The sequence below is a fragment of the Petromyzon marinus genome, chromosome 9 (genome assembly GCF_048934315.1).
Source record: "Petromyzon marinus isolate PM22_M1 ecotype Great Lakes invasive population chromosome 9, UKy_Petmar_22M1.pri1.0, whole genome shotgun sequence".
NCBI classification, from domain to species: Eukaryota; Metazoa; Chordata; class Hyperoartia; order Petromyzontiformes; family Petromyzontidae; genus Petromyzon; species Petromyzon marinus.
Genome location: NC_133675.1, coordinates 9,401,092 through 9,415,911, shown reverse-complemented (window position 1 = coordinate 9,415,911; position 14,820 = coordinate 9,401,092).

Here is a 14,820-nt window from a genome sequence, read left to right as displayed (position 1 = left end):
TCTGTACGAGTGTGTGAGTATGCGTGGCTGTGCGTGTCTGTTTACGTGTATGCGCGTGTGCGCGTGTATGTGTTTGTCAGAGTATATGTTACGTGTGGATGTGTGGGTGGGTGGGTGGTTGGTTGGGCCACCGTCTGTGCATGACCCTGGAGGTGGAAGCTAAAAATACGACTCCGGAACGGCGTGAATGTTTGAACTCTGCGAGCTCGGGCACAAGGCAAACTTTGGCGGCATGGAAACGAACGGCGATAGAGAGAGAGAGGGAGATTAATAATTCACGTCATGACCAGTGGCTTGCACTTGAAGCCACGTTTTTGAAAAATGCACACATGCCCACAAATACAAAGCTTCCCGGTGTAGGCTCTCACAGGCTGCCGAGGCAAGTGCTGTGAGCGCGCATTTATGGGGCACGGCAACGTGACGGTGTCTTGTGGTGCGTCGCTATCCCCCGCGCACGCCCGTCTTTGTCTCCCCAACGCTGATGTTTACTCACCGCACCAGGTACTCATTTAAGTGTTGAGTCCGATCTGGGGCAGGACCGGTTCAGATATATATTCGTCGCTTGAAGTTCACCATGGCCTGGAATCGAACATAGGTTGACAGGTTCGTAGGGCAGTGCGCCACTAACCAGCACATATACATACTTCTCACGCACTCTCACACATATGCACACGTATAAAAAGACACAAAACTCTCAAATAGCCTTAACAGACTGTTGGGGCAAGTGCTGTTAGCGAGCACCGATGAAGACCGGAACAGCACACGAGGGGGTGGGTGGCCAACACAACGCCCGGCCGCATTTGTCTCCCCAGTGGCGATGTTTACACATCGCACCAGGTACTCACTTGAGGCTGAGTCGACCTAGGGCCCAGGACCGGTTCACTGATAATCGTCGCTGATGTTGTACGTGAGCGAGAATTGAACTCGAGTCCCCAGGTTCGTAACGTAGCCGACGAGCAGCCAAATTACCGCTACACTACCGCCCCCCCCCCCCCCCCCCCCCCACATAGACAAAGACAAACATCCCCCAAATAGCCTTAACGGACTGTTGGGACACAACGTGCACACGAAAACGGGCACATGTCCACGCACGCACGCACGTAGACACACAACCACGCAACCGTGAGCACACAGACACACGGACGGACGGTTGTATCTTTCTAAACGGCTTGGTAATGCATAGCGGTCATCTCACCGCACTAATCCATTTTAAACGGAAAACTGGACATTCAATATATGTAATAATAATAATAGGCAACCTTTCGGTCAATGTACATAGCACGCCATGGGACCTCCCTTGCCAGGATAAGAAGAGGGTTTACACTTTCTGGCAATAAAACAGGAGGTGTTAGGATGTTAAAACACCAAACTGAAACCTTTTTTCAAGGAATCATGTCTGCATTAGCTACATATACTTGTGGTGGACACGCAAAAAAATGCTCTGGAAGTAGATGATGATGCATTGTCTTTGAAACGTATTGGTCCACACAAAGGACAGCTTTTTTTATAGAGCCTCGTCTCAAACAGTGTTAGACCAGAGGACGCCAAAAAACGAACAAAAATCGACACATTAGTCTAAATATTCGTCTACATAACGCTGCTTCTCAAGAGAAAACAACAAACACATAATGGGAGACGTTTCGGCCAACGATCCTTCTTCATAACCTCCAAACGAATTAACATAATCCGCTGACATTTATTTAAAAAAACCGCATATCCAAATATAAGCACGGCACGCTTTTAGTAGGTATGTATATACATTATATGTGATAAACGGGACGGCTCTAAGGCAAATGAAATGCCTCCCTTCCCCCATCAGTACAAGAGATAGACTTTAAATGAGATGGCTCTGTAACTCTCCGTGCATGTAATTTAGTGCATTTTAGATCTCAAAGCGTGCGGTTTAAAGGCAGGGCGTCGACGGCGCTGCGTCACAATGGAATCCGCGCGATATGCGCGCGTCTAAGTGGCTGCAGGTCGCCCCTAACTACCGTCGACTCCCAAAGTAGCGACTGCAATTTAAAACGCATTTAGTCCCCCCCCCCCACCACCCCATGTGTTTTACGTGGACCGTCAGGAAGGCGGCGAGTGAGTGGTGATGGGGGTGCGAGAGGTGCCGAATGTGGGTGGGTGGTGGTGCTAGTGGTGGTGGTGGTGCTAGTGGTGGTGGTGATGGTGGGGGTGGGTGGGGTGCGGGATGTGGGTGGGTGGTATTGCTAGTGGTGGCGGTGGTATTGCTAGTGGTGGTGGTGGGGATGATGATGATGATGGTGGGGAGGGAGCGGAGAAAGGAAGGGATCTTTTGGGTAGAAAAAAAGGCAGTGATGTCGTGGGAGACCGGGGGGAGATGGGGAGAGTGGGGCAGGAGGTTGGCGGAATTTGTGGAGAAATGACTAATGCACGGCCTTTTGGAATAATTTGCTCCATTTTCATATGAAAGAGACGTGCGGTCTGTGCTTTAGGAAGAGTCGTGCTCACAAATCAACCGTGCACTTCGCGCGCCCTCCGTCCCATCTCCTCCCCTCCCTCCCTCCCTCACCGGAGCGCGCAATTATAGGGCGACGTGGGCCCCCAAAGGCCGTCTTGCGGTGGAATTATCCTGCACAGGAGACGCGTCAACGCGTTTTGCTGTTTTGTCAAATTTTTTCCCCGCTTCTCTAAACTTTCCCTTTAATCCAAGGGGTCCTATCCGCGTCAATTCTCAGTTTACTTATCCGGGATAGCAACGCCGCCACACTCATGCATCGTTGGTTCACTGATGACTCCTGTGACAAGGATTTAAAAAACAAAAAAAGCTACGGCATGCAAATCAGCCGCCGTTGTCGTCATTATGAACACGTGCTCCTCTTCCTGTGTATCCACGTGGACTAGAGAACGTACACGCATCACGTCGGCGTCACCTGGACTGTTCAGGGGGACGTCGTCGTGAGCTCGTGCAGGGAACGTCGCGAGGAGAATGCCTGCGGCGTGGTCGAGACGAACGAGGGGGTGGGTGGAAGTCGCAAAAGGTTTCATTTGTCTTCACTATTTATTTAGATTGTACAAAATGCGAACGGGGACGTCGGGTTAACTTGAGCGAACGAGGCGGGACGAATATGGTGGCAACACACGAGACAGTCTAACGATACGAGAGAGTAAAGATGGTTCAATAATATTATTGTGAAGCAATTCGTGATTTGTTGCTGCATCATTAGTCCGCATGCTGCTGTTTATTGGATTCGCAAACTTAAACGAAATGTAGGGAACTATTTAACTCTGCAATACCACTTGTATTTCATAGATATCGCATAACCGGGAAGGCATCTCGTGCACGCCGCACATACACATTAGTGGGCGTGTTCAGTTTGTCGAGAGGCAGTCGTCAACTCGAGAGTTTACCAGCCAGTCGCTATATTTGTTGGACTCGACCAGGGGCAGGGAGTCGGCAGCACGAACGGCTGTATTTATTAAATGTTCCTGTAAACGAAAAGTTACGCGTGTTTTTTTTCTTCTGGTTTACAGGATGCACAGGCAGCCACTGAACACATCCTATAAAGCACACACCACCAATTAAAATCGACATTTATATTTTAAACATCCAAAAAGTTGTATCTGGTGGCCTTGAAATATTACATCGCAGAATCGTGAGAGACGGCGACGACTTTGTGGAGGGTGCAGGGGGGGAGGTGCTCATCCAGCAGTGGATTGATCATGGCCGATCATTAAGATGACAATTGTGATGGCCGTATAGGTTACGTGGTTATACATGCGCTCTGAATGGCTTTCAGAATATTCATTTAGACTGAAGCATTTTTTCACAGATTTCCAGTAAGGGCGGGTCAGAAAGTTACAACACAAACAAAACAAAAACCGATATGGAGGCCTAAACCTAATCACGTTCATAAAATCAACCATGATCAATCCACTGCTGGATGAAGACCTACCCCCCGCCCCACCCCCCAGAATTTTTCACGCGAGCTGATTCCATCGCTCCATGTCTTCCTCCTTCCATATTAGCGTCTGTATTTTTTTAATACCAGTAAAGCTGTTATTAACTTACTCTTTGGTTCTTTCGGTAAAGTCACGTAGGTAGAAAAATAATAAAATAAATCAAAACATCTATTGTATTATTCTGGGGGGGGGGGGGGGGAGGTCTTCATCCAGCAGTTATTTAACTACGTGACTTTACCAAAAGAACCAAAGAGTATGGATTCCTGCAGTCACGAAAGCTTCAAATCAAGATTGTAATTAACTTATGAAATAAAAATTCGACAAACATATAACGTAATTTGTATAAATTTAGCGGGATTAAACTGTAGGATATGTATATATCTGTGTGTATGCGGAGTGGAGTGGTGGCGCACACCAATAACCACTCCGCACTATATGTGTAGCTATTCGCTAAAAAATGACGTAAAATAACTTTCACGTCTTTCTACATCCACTGCTAGATGAAGGCCTCCCCATGCAGTGTCGGTCGCGAGGAGTCGCTTGACCATACCTCTCCGCCCTGGTCAGTACGGGTTGTTAAAGTGGGAATCGAACTCAGGTAGCCGCCGAGTTAATATCGCAGTGCGCTAACAATTGCGCGACCGCTCCCCGCCCTCCAGGGCCCATGCTTCATTCACGACGCCTAAGTTGCTAAGCGCTTAATCGGCATTAACGCTGCTACTTTCATCACGTGGCCCCGAATCGAACTCAGGTGGCTGTGTTTATAGTGCAGTGTGCAAATCGCTATTGTAAAACAAAGAGATTTAATGCTCAAATGGACATTGATGAGGTTCTCGTTTCCCGTTTACAGCCCTTATACCAGCTGTGGAAATTCCATATTCCTATGGCGGGAGTAATTCTACCTATAAGACAAACAATTGCTGACCCGACCACAAATTGGTACTGATTTTATCTACCCTGAAGAAATATGATGTGCGGTATAAACTCCCAACCCATTCTCTTCCCTCCCCTCGACCATTCACTCCCTCCCGACCCTCCCCGATCCTTTCGTGATCTCCAAGCCCCCTCCCCATCCCAGTCACTCATTCCTCAATCCTTACACGCCCATTGCCATCTAAATCATTATATTCTATCACCATTTTTATAACTTGTATCAAGCACCTTTGAGTGAAAGCGCTCTATGAATTTAAAATTATATTCTATTTGAAGTCTTAAATCCGATTTGCTATTCGCTCACTCTGCCGCTTAAGCCTGAAGCAAAGAATAATGAGAACACGCATAAAATACACGATCACGTTTTTCAGTGCCAAACTCTTATTCATGCACAATGTAATACTCTCACTCATCAGGAAAGGTTTATCTACCCTCAATGTATTATTCAGCAGAATCTTGGGGAAATGAGACGAATACATTTCAATGACCATTGCGCCTATAGGTATACTATGGACTATGGTGTAGGTAGACTATGGAAAGGCATTGGACTCCGAAAAAATTGTGCAGTTCACACAGCGCATTAGCACGGTTGGCGAAAGAAGTTCAACATCATAGAGGACGCATCCAGTAAACACAAAAAACAAGGAACTGCACCGGCAGTGGTGCGCAAGCAAAAATCAGGGGCCAACGTTTCAGGCAATGACCCTTCATCAGAGTAAACAGCGAGGAGAGAGAGTGTGCGTGCAAGAAAATCCCACTCAAGCAGCGACCGCAATTGAATTGCTGCACAGGCCGCGTTAACGATGCGCGACCCAAGTTTGTTGCAAAATTCGACGCGCGACTCTTTAAATCGGTGTCAAGCAAGGGGGGAGAAGTTCGCATAAGGTGTTGATTCAACTGGCCACAGGACTCAGAAAGATCGGGGGATCAGAGGGCACGGAGCGGTGAGCAGGGGCCTTGGGGTGTTGGGGGGACGTTAAACGGTGTGGAGTGGGGGGGGGGGCAGCCACGTGGTTAATTAAAGGGGGAGCCCCCCCCCCTCACCAGTAAGAGAGTCACCGCTGGGTCGGTGCGAGGTGCGTGGAGAGGGCACCGGTACGTACGAGCCGTCTGCGTGTTGCGCATGCGCCTCGCTCCTGGTGGGTGCATCACCATCACCACCGGCATCACCACCGGCATCACCACCACCGCGCCTGCTGTGGTGGAGGCACGGGGAGGTTCGCGCGCAGTTTGCGCGGCGCGCGTTACGCGGAGCACCGCGCGCTGCAGCGGCGGCTTGGCCGCGTGAGGGATTTTGTCTGTGAGTGGTTGTGTACCGTGAGTCGGCGGTGTCGGCCTTCGTAGGTGCTCGCTAACAGAACTTACCCCAACAGCCTGTTACAGGCTATAAGCGGGGGGGTCTTTGTGAGTGAGTGTGATCGAGTGGTTGTGCGCGTGATTCGGGACACCCACTTCCTCGTGTGCCGTGCCGGCCTTCATAGGTGCTCGCTAATATCACTTGCACCGACAGTCTGTTAAGGGTATTCGATGGATACGGTATTTGTCTTTGTGCTGTGCACACACGCGCGTGTGCATGCGTGGGAGGGCTTGAGTGCACGCGTCCGTGAGTGTATGCGCATGTATGCGTGAGTGGGAGTGTTTGAGTGCGTATGTGTATTTGTGTATGCGTGCGTGTGGGGAGCGGTGGCGCAGCGATTAGCGCGCCGCGCTACGAACCCGGCGTCACAGACAAAGGCGGTCGGGCGTGGCGCTGGCCACTCACTCTTTCGTGTACCGTGCCGGCCCACATAGGCGCTCGATAACTACACTTAATAGTATGTTAAAGACCATAAGTCGGTTAAAGGCTATCTGGGGGATCTTTGTCTTTGTATCTTTGCGCGTGCGTGCGAGTGTTTGTGTGCACGCGTGCGTAAATCTCTGTATACGTGAGCGTGAGTGTTTGAGTGCGTGTGTGCAAACAAGTTTTGGCCTGACATTCAACATTCACGTGGCTAAAAAAAGTTGTGCAAGTCCAGAAGTCATCAATGTGCAGCTCGCGGGGCGTTTTATTTGATTTTGGTGACCGGGTTGCGGTTTTCGGGGTCTTTTTTTTACAACCTCTTCCGCGTTGTTGAATTTATTTTCAACGTGGGTCGATTCTTGGAAACGTTTGCAAATGCGTAATGTTACTGAAATGTAAACGCGTTATTAAGGTGATACATCGATAGTGTTTAATACCCAAAACACTGAACGTGTAATGTTTAATATCAAAATCAAATTGTAGATATAAACAGAAGATACAACAGGCATTAATCATTGTGGATCTTTCACGACAAGGCAACGTTAGTTTTATTTTACAATTGTGATAACGACGCAGGTGCACGTGTTCTACACATTGACATTAAACAATCTAAGACATTTACATTTAATTACAAAAAATGAATACAATAAAAAATCGTTAGACCAATTTACACATGTTGCATCAATATTTAATATCATGATTTGTCTTATCTTCACGCGGATGTGATTATAACTGTAACCAACGTCCATTATATTATGGGATCTCTGATTGCGTCAAACGAGGTCTCCTATATATTATTATATGGAGTTCTCTTGCCAATAACATCCGATTATCCAGCGGCATCCGTTCAACGGGCCTGACTGCTGATGACACCCAAGAACGTCAAGACCCGGTCCGCAGTTTTCTAGCTTCAACACAATACAGCGGCTTGATGATAACTGGCCTGCAAAACACAACAGACAGGTGGACTGTTTCACACACACAGTATTCTACTTACTGTGGCGACAGAACTGTAGTTCTGCATCTGTGTGCTTTTACACACACACACATATGTGTGTGTAAAAATTGTGGCAGCCAGAGAGACAGACGCCCTGTATTTATGGCGAGGGATATTTACGCACGGTACTAATTGGTTCCGTCTGCTGACCATGCTGACCATGTACAACTATTGTAGGAACAAACCTGTCGGGACGACAGAGCTATTGTAGCTCTATCGTCCCGACAGGTTTGTTAATTTCACCTGAAGAAGGCCACTTGTGTTGTGGCCGAAACGTCGTGAGAATTTTATTGTTTTATGTTATTATTTTATTCTCATTCTACGTGACTTTACCGAAAAAACCAAAGAAGACGAACCCTTGCAGTCACGAAAGCTTTAAATCGGAACATCATTTTGTTGCGTTTCCAACTGCATACTGCTTGCGTTGCGCTTATTATTGCGCAATGTGTATAATGTATGGTTTCTTTTCTATATTGGTTAATGTTCAGGTGACGTGTAGTTGCAGTGTGCCCATATTACATCACGTGTCGAACGTGTCACGTGTGTACCTCGCCTCTCCCTTGCAAGAGATCATTTCAGTCCAGACGAAGCCTACTGTCACCTGATTTTAAATATACGCATATATGTATGTACTTTATGTATGCACTGCATATTAATTTCACCTCTATTATTAAAGTTGATGCACTATTTATGTGAATGACATAACTCAGCTGTAAAGAAAAATGGCACACTTCGCGTGACGGGATGACGGCGCGATGGGCCAAGGTTACATATGGCGTGGCAGGAAAAGAATGGAACAAAGACAAAGATCCCCCGTATAGCCTTAACATATTTATGGGGCAAGTGCAGTAAGCGAGCACCTATAAAGGCCAACACGGCACAAGAGGGGGTGAGTGGCCAACACCACGCCCGGCCCCCTTTGTCTCTCCAGTGGCGATATTTACACACCGCAACAGGTACTCATTTGAGGCTGAATCGACCTAGGGGAGTTCTCGGACCAGTTCAGACAATAGTCACTGGTGTTGGCCGTGAGCTGGAATCGAGCTCGGGTCGTCGGGTTCGTAGCGCAGCGTAGCGCTCGCCAACCGCTACACCGCCGTGTCCGAATGCACCCACACCGAGGCGATGGAGCGGTGCCAGGTGGATTACAGACTCGCGTGGTGGGGGGGTTGTGAGAGGTGGCGATGGCGACAGAGTTTCGATGGCCTTCATCCAGCAGTGGATCGACTCCTGGACGAATGCAATTTTCACGAGTCCCCGTCTCAAGTCGACGGGACCGTCGCGCAAAACCCCGTCCAGAGTATGCTTGTCTTGACTTTAAATGCCGCTGACATTATGGACTGCCACGCGGAAGGAGGCAGTCGCGGCTAATGGGTTGTGTAAGAAACATTTGTATTATTTATGGGGAGAGACGGATACGTAAAGGAGACATATCGTCCGCTTATTTTCTCTGTGCAGGGACCCCAGGCAATTTCAGACGTCCAGTCTAAAGGTGCAGCCCGCTTGTGCTTGCATGGGCAAACACCGCTTGCTCACAGCCAGAGACAGGGCGCACGCAGCCTCATCGTCCTTCGCCGCCTTGCAAGCCACTCGCTCTGGCCGCGATGAAGGTGGAGAATTTTTGAAAGGGCCTCGGAATGACCTTTGTGGGGGGAGGAGGGGGGGGGGAAGTAACCCACGAAGCGCTTTTAAGTGCGCTCGCATTTTCAGCCCCCCCCCCCCCCCTCCTGCTCGTCAGTGTCATGCGTAATGCAACTTATCGAGGTCGGGTTTTCTTTTTTGGTGTTGCCAAAGTTGAAAATGTTCCTCGCATGCAATTGGAAGTGAACCCTGATTTGTAGATTGTTGCGGTTTTGTTGTTGTTGTTGTTAAATCTGCTGGAAAGGTTACACTTGGGCACGAGTGTTGTCGATGTTACCAGATAAATCAACAGAGTGCGAAATCCGTTGTCTTTAACGTTGGCGCAATTTTTTTTTTCACTGAACGAGATGTTATGCGTATGTGTGTGACCGGACCTGGGCCTCCCCGAGGTTGACTCAGCCTTAAATGAGTACCTGATGTGCGGCGCGTAAACATCAGCAGTGGGGAGACAAAGACGGCCGTGAGTGGTGCCGGCCACCCCCCCCCCCTTGTATGCCCTGCCGGCCTTTATAGGTGCTCGCTAAAGGCACCTGGTGCAACAGTCTTTGTATATCTACATGGGAAGCGTTGTCCTTGTGTGTGACGGTGTGCAGCGCAGACGTGCGCCGACTACACCCATGGAGACAATACGGAGAGTGTTTAGTGAATTGGCGTTTCCACGTGAGTGGTTCGCGGCCTGCGAACCACTCACGTGGAACACTTCACGTGACCTCAAAGCACACCTAGCCTGGCATAATAGCCGTGGTGACGTCATAGCGGTTCAGATATTACTCGCTACTGATGTTAGCCTTGACCGCTTACTTTAAACAGTTCTTATTATGCGGGTCGAATCCACGTCCATATTACCGCTCGTCGCCTTTGTAACGTAATGTATTATCTGTTTAATATGTAAATATATGTTGTCACATTGAACAGCACCTTTGTTAACGCACTGCGGAATGGACGCCTCGGTCATGAAGGATGTCGACCTTACTTAACCCTGCCAGCTGGTCAGTGCACAGTGTCAAAGTGTGTGTCGGGGGGGCGGGGGCGAGTGGGGGGCATGCCATGTCCAGGTGCCACTCGCCACTGATGTTATCCGGGAATCCAACTCACGTAGCCGGGTTCATTGCGCCGTGCGCTAACCACTGCGCCACCACTCTCACCAATTAACGTTCCAAAAAAATCACATGCCCCGAACATTTAAAGAAAATCCGAAGTGGGTAGAAGAATAAGATTCGATGTCTGTAGATGTGCGATCAAGTGTACGGATATACTTGGTTCCAGTAGGGTCGATCAAACGAGCACCGCATTGTGGGAAGTCAGAATTGGTAGTCTTATGGTGTGACTCACACCGTCCATAGGAATGCGGAGTTTCTGCCGCTGGCTCAAGAGTATAAGTACTCGGTATGTTCGGTACGTAAATAACAATACTACGGTGCTCATAGATGTATGCATTGCACGTGCGTGTTCTGTATGCCAAACCAGAACTCTATAGTGAAATGGATCTATCAAATACATACAATATAGATGGTGGTGACTGTTTTAACTTCTCGTGATGTTCGAGAAGGGCTATACAGCTGAAACTGGGCACAGACATTGTCGGAGTATATGTGCTTAAAACCAAGAAAATCAGGAAACCAGAGCCGGGGGCCTCCACAAATACTGCCCAGAGGTTAATTGGTTTCACTCATAAGGGTCAGGGTCAACTTAGAGTCATATGCGGCACTAAGTCTCGCCCTAAACACTTACATCAGCCAACCAAGTAATTACCCCCCCCCCCCCCCCACTGCGGGGTGTGACGTTAACGCCGATAGAAAGACGGCGAAACTCACCACTCGTGCTCTTTGCTTCTTTCGGTAAAGTCACGTAGGTAGAAATAAAATAATATAAAACAAATCACTACGTTTCGATCGCAACACAAGCCAATCTTCATCAGGTGGGAACACCACAGCAAGATAAATGCATTTTTTCTGACGATCGAAACGTCGTGATTTGTTTTATTTTACATGATTTTATTTCTACCTACGTGACTTTACCGAAAAAAAACCAAATAGTTATGGATTCCTGCAGTCACGAAACCTTCAAATCAAGATTCACCACTCAAAGGTTCGTCGTGAGAAAAAAAGGTCCCTCTTTACCCAGGGGAAGCCTCACCGAGCCTCGAGAAGACGCCTTATCAGGAGCGTCTCGTCACGCCAATCCCCACTAAGGCATGAGGAGAGCGGAGAAAACCCCCACCACGCATGCAAAGTGACGCCAATCGACGCTCCGCACGGAGAGTTTGTGCGTGGATCCGCTCGCTCTTCTGCCTATTGCCTGGCCACCACCGCGGCGCAAGACGGCAACACTTCGTACGGTGTCCACGGACAGTCCCGCTGGACGATTGTCTCCCCACGCCGTGCAAGCCTGCGATGGTTATTTGGCCATACTTCACCACGTTGGCCAGTGCGGGTTGGCGACGGTTGGGAGAATGCACAACGGCAATGTATGTTTTCTTTACTGCCCTCTAAACTGCCCGCGACGCCTACGATACATCCGTGTCAGTCGCATTGTTCACCCGCGCGAGCGACTCCATCCAGTCGCATGGTTTGGTCCAAAAACGTACGACGACAAGAGCACGCGTTTACAGTGCCATCACATCGCTCCTATGCCAAAGGGGGGAAGCGACTCGTCAAGGACTCCCGCCCGGCACACACAGTGGTCCAAAACATCTTAGCTCATGACGCAGCGAGCTTTGGCAGATTACGCCTTAGGGCAGGGTTTTGAGAGTGATTCAATTCGCATCAATCTGCAGGCGGGGGGCAGCCGCGCTTACTTGCATGGCAGGGTGACGCAGTAGTAACACCCATGGCAAGATGGGCCTCGGTTCGATTCTCAGAATTTGGTATGGTCTGTCGACTTTGTTGTCCCTCCCCCGCACCTCCGATTAGTGAGGTTGGCTACGTACGGTGCGAAGGAAGTTTCAACATGCATGTTATACAAGGCCTTCTGGGAGTGCACGCTATCAGCAGCGTTGGTCCAGTGCAAGAAAACAATGGACTGGTTTCCACATCCTGTGTTTCAACATCAGGTAGACGTGGTCAATTGCCCTATGTTTATGGGCAAAGATGAAAAACATACATTCATACATATTTTACTTGGATAATCCCTTGATATGGAACTTCTCGTTTACAAGGGTATTTAGGGTGTCAAGTGCAACACACATGAGATGGGCCCTGGTTGGATACAAAACCGTGTACAGTGTAGACGAATACATAAATATGTAGTGATCAGTTCAATACGTAGGCCTTCGCGACGAATATTACCGATGACGCTAGTTGTAATTACCCGCGAAACGTCGTAATTGAATTGTAAATGTTGTGGGTTTACTCTCCAACACACCGGTGTGCTGAACTTTTAACTAATTGGCATGTCTTGTTTACGTAACAAATCTTACTAATTGGCTGTATCGGGTTGTAGCGGGTTTCACGACACATTTATATTTACGGGATCTAACCCAAACCACCTCGATTATGGAAGGAGTAATCATTAAGCGTCGTTTGTTATTAACCTTCTCCACAACGACCCTTCATTATAATTCCGTGTCGTGCATTATCTATTTCGCTAAACACGGTTGGCGACGTACGGTACGAAAGAAGTTCAACATACATACCTACATCTGAAAGAACTCGGTTAGAGGCCACGGAGGCGTCATCGTTTTGGCTCCGTTCAGCGTCACCTCCTTCAGAATCTTTAGCGTAACGAGGCCTGCCCAGAGGGCCTCGCGTGACATTCCACCACGGGGCCTCCTCCAGGACCCTCTGGACTGTTCTGTCGAGTGGCTACGTAAAATGAGAAATGATTTCCCTGCGCAAAACGCACGCGGGCTATGCATAAAGTACGAGTAATATACAGACAGCAGGGACGAATGACAACGTCGCTCCTTGAAAACGCATTCCAGCGCTAAGCAGCTGATTACTCATTTATTTCACAGGTTTCTGCCGATGGGTTAAGGCCTCGTCCACACGTCGAGTTCGCCACGGGGCTTGTTCTCAACATTCTTCATCACGCTTCTCAAATATCACTCGCCAATGATATGAGCCATGACCGGGAACCACTGCGCCACCACTTCACCAAATTATCTATTTACTTTACATTTCTCAACAAAGACGGTCACTGCATCACGCGCTTTCAGATGCGCTTCTGCGGCCGTCTGGGACGCTCTTCCGTCCGATATTAGGAAGCCACTGGAACTATGCTCTTTTAAATTGATGTAGATTGAAAATGCATTTCTCTGGAACTGCTTCTTGTGTTCAGTTTCTTGTCCTTCCCCCGCACACCCGATTAGCACGGTTGACTACGTACGGTGCGAAAGAAGTTCAACACACATACGCACAAAGAAAACAGCCCACCCCCCGCACCGACCCCTCGCCCCCGTGCCCCCCACCCCCCATTTAGCATTCTAAATTGGATCGGTAAATGATGTCAGCGAGAAACTATTACGCCGGGCTGGTCACACGGGCATTGGTTGCGTGTTGGTGACCCCGACCTCCATAGGCGCACAAACCACGTGTCGAGGGGGCGGGGGGAGGCTATTCTATTTTTTTGTTTTCACTTTTATCGGGCAAACACAGCGTTGTTATTGGCGAACGAAGTTGAGTGCTGCGCACGCACAAATAGCTCATCACACGGCCTTAGTCGCCACAGGCGGCAGGTTGCGAGACGTCATCATTGGCCCTGCAGTGGGGACCGCCGCACGACAGCGAGCTTTCTCCGCCACGACTGGGACAATGAAGCCTGCAAACTTGCGAATCCATCCACATCCACAACCTCCTCGCTCGCTCTGCTGCGTGAAGCCGCCAGACCTTCACGAGTGTCGGCTACGAGATGCAAACATCGACGCTCCCGTTGGTTCGTTCGTTCGTTTGTTCGCTCTCGAGCCGAGTGCGAAAAGAACAGCCGTTAAAGCTCATCTCTCCACCGCGAAGAAGGCGCATTCCCGAAACCTCGCATACATATGCCTTATTTGAAGGGCAGCATTATTGATAAATTCGTGTGCATGTTTTTTTGTTACAATATGCCGCGGCTCCATTGCATTGCTTAGTGGTAGCATCGTGGTTACCGCGGCTTATACGGTAAAGCGATTGGTCCCACGACGAACATCAGTGGCAAGCGATGTTAGAACCGGTCCGGTCTCCTCCCCCTTCCCCACCCCGCACTGACCAGCCTGGTGAATTATGGTGAAAAAAAAACCTACCCTAGTAACTGACTTGGCGCAGGGAGGTCTTCATCCATTGGTGGATTCCTCTTAAACTTGATCAGTTATACAGTGAAGTAGGATTCTTTAAAGTTCGCAATTTGCAATGTGAACATTTCGGTCGAATATTTTTCTTTCTAATATGACAAGTCAATTTAAAAGGGGGGCGAACAAAGTTTACGTAAGAAATATATTGTTCTAGTTATATACTGTGGTTATATTAAATTTCGATTCAAAGCTTTCGTGACTGCAGGGATACATCTTCTTGGTTATTTCGGTAAAGTCACGTAGAATGGAAATAAAATAATAAAAATAAAACAT